We start from the raw sequence: 6,851 nt of genomic DNA on the forward strand, positions 1-6,851 counted from the left end.
ATAATATCTGTCCATTTCCTCTTTTAATGTAATCCTCGTGCTCTCTTGTTGCCCTGCAAGTCAAACAGCACTGCAGCCCGAGGAATGAGTCAGTCTTTCAAGGTAATGTGCACACTGTGCAGACCCCCTCGGCCGGCGAAAACAAAATTGAACTGCAATGCAGCACCGGAGCGCTAATGTAGTCTTTTAAGTGACTGACTCCACACTGTCACAGGAGCTTCCTGCCCGTTCGGTACGACAGGTTACATGATGGGAGCGCTTTCATCCACAGAGAACACTTTGGCCATCCAGCTGATCCTGAGACTCCAGACCTTTCAGAGTTGTTTTTGTTTGCTGAGCTGCTTCTGTGAAACAGCCCATCGGTCGGCCTCCTCGTAGGCAGCAGGACTCTCTGTCTGCACTGTTATTGCCGTTTGCAAGCTGCAGTATCCTGACAGCATTTAGGCAGAGGTGAGAGCAGACAGGCCCGTCTTCTGTAAGTCAGCTTTACTTTTACAGCTGTCACTGTTGTGACACCCCTGCTAGACATTAAGCCATCGACAAGATGAGCTCAAATGATGGATGAAGTGTCAGAGCTGAAACAACAGAAACGAGAAGTGAGAGAGAGTACATCTTCAAATGTTCGCCTCCTGTGGGCTTGAAAAGTGCCTCTGAAAGCTCTCCAGCTTATTTCTTTCTGGGGACAGAGAGTTGTACCGTTACAGTGGAGTCATGACGAGAAAGGAGATCTATTGAAACGTCCAGGATAATAATCTCCAGAGCCACTGATCCTTAAAGTCAGCGTGCCGTAGACCAGCAGTTCCCAGCTGAAGCACCTGCTGGTTCTGCATGTGTTGGAGGCAGTAGTGCGACACGCCGTACAACCTGAAGACAGATGGAGGCTTAGATTATGCCGAAGGAGTGGACTGACTGTTTCTCACTGTAATCTGCTCCGACTGCTGTGAATCCAGGATACATCATCACCCGACAGTGGAGCGAGCTACAGAGTGTCAGAGGCAGCTCTTAAGCCCACGAGGAGGGCGGTGTGTGATACTTAGGAGTATTCCTCAAGGCAGAAAAAGAGTTTTTTATTTTGGCTTGACACAGGAGTCAAAGAGGAGCTGTAGGAAGGTGGTGCCCGGGGCAGGAAATGAGCAGTGGAAATGAGGCCAGCACACACAGCAGGGCCACAAGACCTGCTGTGCCCCCGCAGTTCGGACTGACACTTGAGAGGATTAGTCTTGTGGTGTGTGTGTGCGCTGAACAGAGGGAGCATTGGGCCGCTCCGGCCTGCGTTTCCCCATCAGCCTGCATATCCGTCAATTAAGGCGGTCATCCACACGCTGATACAGATGTGTACATCTCGCCAAGATGACGACAGATCAGCTGCTGCCTTGTTTGTAAAATTAGACTGGCATCAGAGTTTATCTTGACAATCTACTCCCACTCACAGGCAGGTTTATTACTGCAGGATGTCTAGCCTCCATTTCAGCAATCTGATCAGCCATTTGCCCTTTAGTGCCGAGACGCCAGGAGGATTAAAAGTACCTTTTTTGGGTTCACGCTCTGATTCTGCATTCTTGAGTTTCTCCACCACGCTCTGATATTCCAAGTGGCTCCGACAAGCACAGAGAGCCCAGTCATCTTATCCCTGACGTCATCCACACGGGAAGTGCACGATCGCAGACGTTCTTGGCTAATTACTACAATTTGTAGATGGGGTTGTGTCCCCAAAATGGCAGAGAGAGAGAGAGAGAGAGAGAGAGAGAGAGAGAGACAGAGCCACACTGAGGGGGAGTGACAGACAGTGAGGGAGACAGAGAGAGACAGTACTTGGCCTGCCTGCTGACAAAAGGCTACAGAGCAGAGCCACAAATTGCATACAGTCATGAGAGGATTTATAATGAGAAGCAGTATGTGACCAAGCTGAACTCGCACACACACTCACACACACACACACACACACACACACACACACACTCACACACACACACACACACACAGGAAGCCGGCAGAGATTGTTGGCATTCCACATTCATGGTGCGGGAATTGACCATCAGTACTCTGCACAAGCAAATACCCTCAACAGCATATTAATCTGACGCCCTTTCCCCTGTTACCTCTGGAAACTCAACTTTATTGTTTCCTGTTTCGCGGCAGATGACCCGGGGGCCCCTCCCTCCCCGAGCTGGTTTAGCAGTGAGAATACAGACTGTGGAGATTAATTATCCTATGGGTTAGTGCTCTCCGCACTAAAGTGCTGCTAATTAAAATGTGTGAGTGTGTGCTTTCATGTAATTTGTCAGTGTGTGTATGTCTTTATCTGTTTCGGTCTGCATGTCTGCGTTTACATCTGGGGCCGTCGTCTTATTACAGAGGAAATCTTCTTCTGTGTTTTGGGGAGCGAGGGGCTGATGGGCGGAGTGTTTTCTGCAGCTTGTGTTTTCAGGTGGATGCACAGATAAAGTGTTTCCCTGAGGGATTAGAGGTTGTGTATGAGTTACGTGTGTGACTGAGCCGAGCTGTGTGAAGGGAGGTCTGATAAGACGAGGAAGATGGAGTGGATTGGCAACGATATTCAGTATCCAGTGCTTGACTTTTTAAATTGGAGTCCACAGACAGACTGATAGACATCTTGGAGGGCGTCCATGGAAAATTAACCGGCTTTATCTGTGGTTGTGCAGGACAAATTTTGAGTATTCATCAAGAGCTGCATGTGACCAGTCTCAGTGGACTAAAAGCAGGCTGTGCTTCATCAGATGCCTCGGATGTAGTTAGTTCATTTGTTTTTCTCTGGCTGGAGCGACAGCAGCGTTGGTTAGTCACTCCAGAACAGACATTCCTAGTGCCCAGAAGAACGATGTTAACACGATGCTAACCCTGACTTTTCTCTAGCAACACTGTGAGGCAGACATTTGCTGTTTTGAGTAAAATGTCTCAACAACTATTGGACAGACCTTCTGAGATAAACTGTGATCATCTAGAGTCACTTTGGGCAAAACTACTGACAATTACTGCTAATTAGGAGAAACACACCATGATTGTGAACATGGTAAACATTATATTTGGTTAACATCAGCATGCTAATAATATTGTGTCTCTGCAGCCTCACAGAGCTGACTGACTGCCTGACTGACTGACTGTTTGTTTTCAGCCCATATGATCAGACCAGCCACCTGTCAGCAGCTAATTGTGTGCTGAATGACTACAGCGGTGAGCTGCAGTGGAAATGTCACCTTGCAAACAGCTGTTCTATATTTTGGGACAATCCAGCAGAATGCCTGAGTTTTCTTGTCGCGCAGATTTGAGGACAGGAGGTCACCAGCCAGCCATACCGCCTGCTGCATACCATCACCATGGAAACTGAGTCAGCTGACGAGACTGTGGCTTCTTATAGTCTGACAGTCAAAGTGAAATAAACTTTATGTGCAGAGCAGGTTACAAAGTGCTTTACATGTTTAAACCCTAATAACACCTGCGATAATTATGATGCAGCAGATTAATGGTTTGTTCAAACACTTTCTCATCTCTTTTTATCTGCTGGGGGGTAGGTCAATAAATCCCCACATGGCCCCCACCACCACCACCACTCCTTCAGCCGCTTTGCTTTGGAAATCTCATATTTGCTTCCATTTACATAGTCACACATCAGGGAGGTACCCTTTTGGCTGGTAGCTGTTTGGCCACCAAGCAGCTCGACTGGAGCTGCTGGGGGGTTTAGTGCTTTAATAAAGGGCACGTCACTGTCAACCACAGAGGGAGGGGGGGGGCATTATCTATTCACTGCTGCCAATAGGGTGACATCATTTCACCCAGACCTCTTACAGTCACAACCTCTTCTAAAGTTAAAATTCATATATTGAAATATGTCAGGGAACCACAGTAAATGTCACGTGGTCACGTCAAGTCAAGTCAAGTGAAGAGAGAGATAAAGTGCAGTTCCAACAGAAACATCATTTCTTTTGAGAATAAAAAGGATTTCAGACCATTAAAGTTAGCATGGGCTCATTACTGTAGAATATATATGGAAGCAGCAGTCAGTCTGCATCGTGTGGTATCAGTTCAACAGCGATGCAAAGATGTGAACATGAGTGAGTCTGACAGTCTAGAAAGCTGAGTGATTTCACAAGACAGAGCTGGAGTATCTCCTGTGTGTGTGTGTGTGTGTGTGTGTGTGTGTGTGTGGCTGCACTGACTGTGAGCGTCGAGGTTCACTCCGTTTATCAGTTGTGATAGAAAGAACTTTCAAATGATTACCTAAAGCATCAGTTTGAATCAATCGCATTGCAGAGCTGTTTTGTGGTCGCTGCTCGCTTTGTTCGCTTCCAATCGTGTGGTTTGGAAAAGTGTGTTAAAAAGCTGTCTGATCAATAACAGTGTCATCACATCCTCGTATTTCTGCCATGAAACTGGTCAATAAAATGTAATCATGTTGTAAAGCAGCAATCATGTTGGAGGGATAATGTGAAGAGAAGCTGAAATTGTCGCCCTCCACTGCAGCAGCAAAGATGGCAGAACGTCCAGCGTCGGCTTATGGTGTCTGAAAACATGTTTTAAATTTAGACATTTACAGATTTCAGATTCAGGAAGCTGTATTTGACATAAATGGAGCCTTTTTTACAATAAAGAGCTTATCATGTTTTGCATAAAACCGTCCAGCATGAGCATGAGAACAGCACTTTAGATGATTAGAATCTTGCTCCACCTTTGTATATGAGAATAAGCAACGCTCACTGTCCAAACATGATGCCAGCAACAAGACAAGCTCATCATCCTCCATCTCTCTGGGGAGAGAGCGTCTCAGCCTCTCTCCGGCCGAGGTGATTATAGAGTAATAAAGCCATGTTCACTTGTGTATTGCAGAGCAGGTTCGTCTGGCTGGTTAATCTGATGCTGAAATCCTCCTCCTGCTCACATGAGCTCAGGCTTTCTGATACAATACGAGCCTGATCTGGACAATTAAACACACATTAGAGAGCCAGTCAGGTGTTTTGTACTCTCTTTTCCTCCCAGAAGTGTACCCTGCAGCCGTTTCAGTCCGTTAGACTATTAATCATCAGCGGCACAGAACAACAGTGCTGATTGTAAATTGAGGCTAAAATGAGACAGACACAGAAAACAGACCAAAAAAATATACAACAAATTATTCAAAGTGCGTTCTGTGACGACCTGCCGGGATGAATAGCAACATGATCTTGGCAGGCTGTGAATCTGACCCTGATCCCCGAACGAGTTACCACAGAGACACTGACGTCATGGCAACCGTGGTGGTGATGCCTCAGAATGTTAATGATCTCGCTGATGTCCAAGGCATGTGGTCAATTACCTGCTGGAGGTGAGTCACGCAGAAGTACTCTGAGTACAAACACAGCAGCAAAACAAAAAGTACAGCGTGTTTGGAGGGAATAGCAGAGGAGGTGGACGGAGAAAAACAAGAGAGAGACACAGAGAGAGAGAGAGGGAGAGAGAGAGAGAGGGGGGAAATGTGGGCATGGGTGGTTTATTGGTACGGAAAAAGCCACTGAGCCGTTCCTAATCAGACCTGCGTAGCCCTGAGCACACACTCCAACGTGATGCAACGGGCGGAGTGTGTTTAGCCGGCCGCCCACCTCCTCTCCCTTCATCCTGCTTCGTCTGGCTCTGCTTGTGATGAAAGGTTCCTCGTGCTGTCCCGACCTGTTCGTCAGGACACTGTGCACAACTCCTCACACTCAGATCTTCTTTCTCCGAGACCGGCCTCTGGCTGATTTACGTGTGTGTGTGTGTGTGTCTCCATGCATATGCCTGCACTACTGTTTCTGTATATTATATTGAACTTTGCATTGGCTCTGCACGCACAGCTGTGTATTATTCTGTGAGCATGTGTAGTTAGGGTTAGGGGGGGATGTATTGGCTGCAGTCCAGCCCCAGCTAAGCCACCGTTGCCAGTTTTGGATGGCGTATCACCAAGTTGGCAGCAACTGCTCTCAGACTCAGAGGCCAGAGCAAGCAACAGAATGGTAACTTTGTTATGAGGACTGCTGCTGCAGAGTTGGTTGTTGTATGTTGGCTCTGCAGTGAAATGGCAGCAGTTTAAAGCTGGCTGGCTCTGACTTGCAATTGGAAATTCAGAGGAGTGAAGCGAGAGAGAGAGAGAGAGAGAGAGAGAGATTGGCACCTCAAGACCAAGACATTTGCGCATGTTGTTTGTGCATTTTATCATGCACTTACATGCATAAAGAGAACAGTGTTAATTTGAGTTCTGCTCCACTTTGTCATGAATAACAATTGCATCCACCAGTCTGTGTCTTTCTGATAAGATTAAGAATATAGACCTACTTCATTTAAAAGAAACAAATTGTTGAGAAACAATCTGCAAATAAATAAAAACTAATTAGTGTGTTTCCTGCCGGCACACTGCACATAGGTTTGCTGCTGATGCTTCTTATAGACTGGGAGGACATTTTGTTTGCATGTGTGAGTGTGTTTAAATCTGCCTATTTACAGTGTGATCTGGTTTGTTTGTTCTGCATTGTGCATGTGTTCGTGTGCGTGTCCGTGTTTATCTATGCTCTGTGGCGATGCATACATTTCTTGCTGGGCAAAGTGGAACAGATGGACAAACTGTGAGCGAAGGCGAGCGGCCTGGAGGCTTTTCGAGTGTTTGTGTGTGAGAGAGTGAGAGGTAATAACAGAAGCTCACTTTACGGCCTGTCTCGGTCCACCTTCAGAGTTTGCTTTGTGATTTTGGGTGGACATAACTCCTGTTGATGGCTGAGTTGTGTCAGCGAGATGTGTAGCCGCCCTCCTGCACAACACATTCATCACTGTCTCCCCCACTTTACACCACCCAAACCCATCACCTACAAACGGCACCGGCCACAGCAGAGAAT

The sequence above is a fragment of the Pempheris klunzingeri genome, chromosome 17, assembly GCF_042242105.1.
Source record: "Pempheris klunzingeri isolate RE-2024b chromosome 17, fPemKlu1.hap1, whole genome shotgun sequence".
Lineage (NCBI taxonomy): Eukaryota > Metazoa > Chordata > Actinopteri > Acropomatiformes > Pempheridae > Pempheris > Pempheris klunzingeri.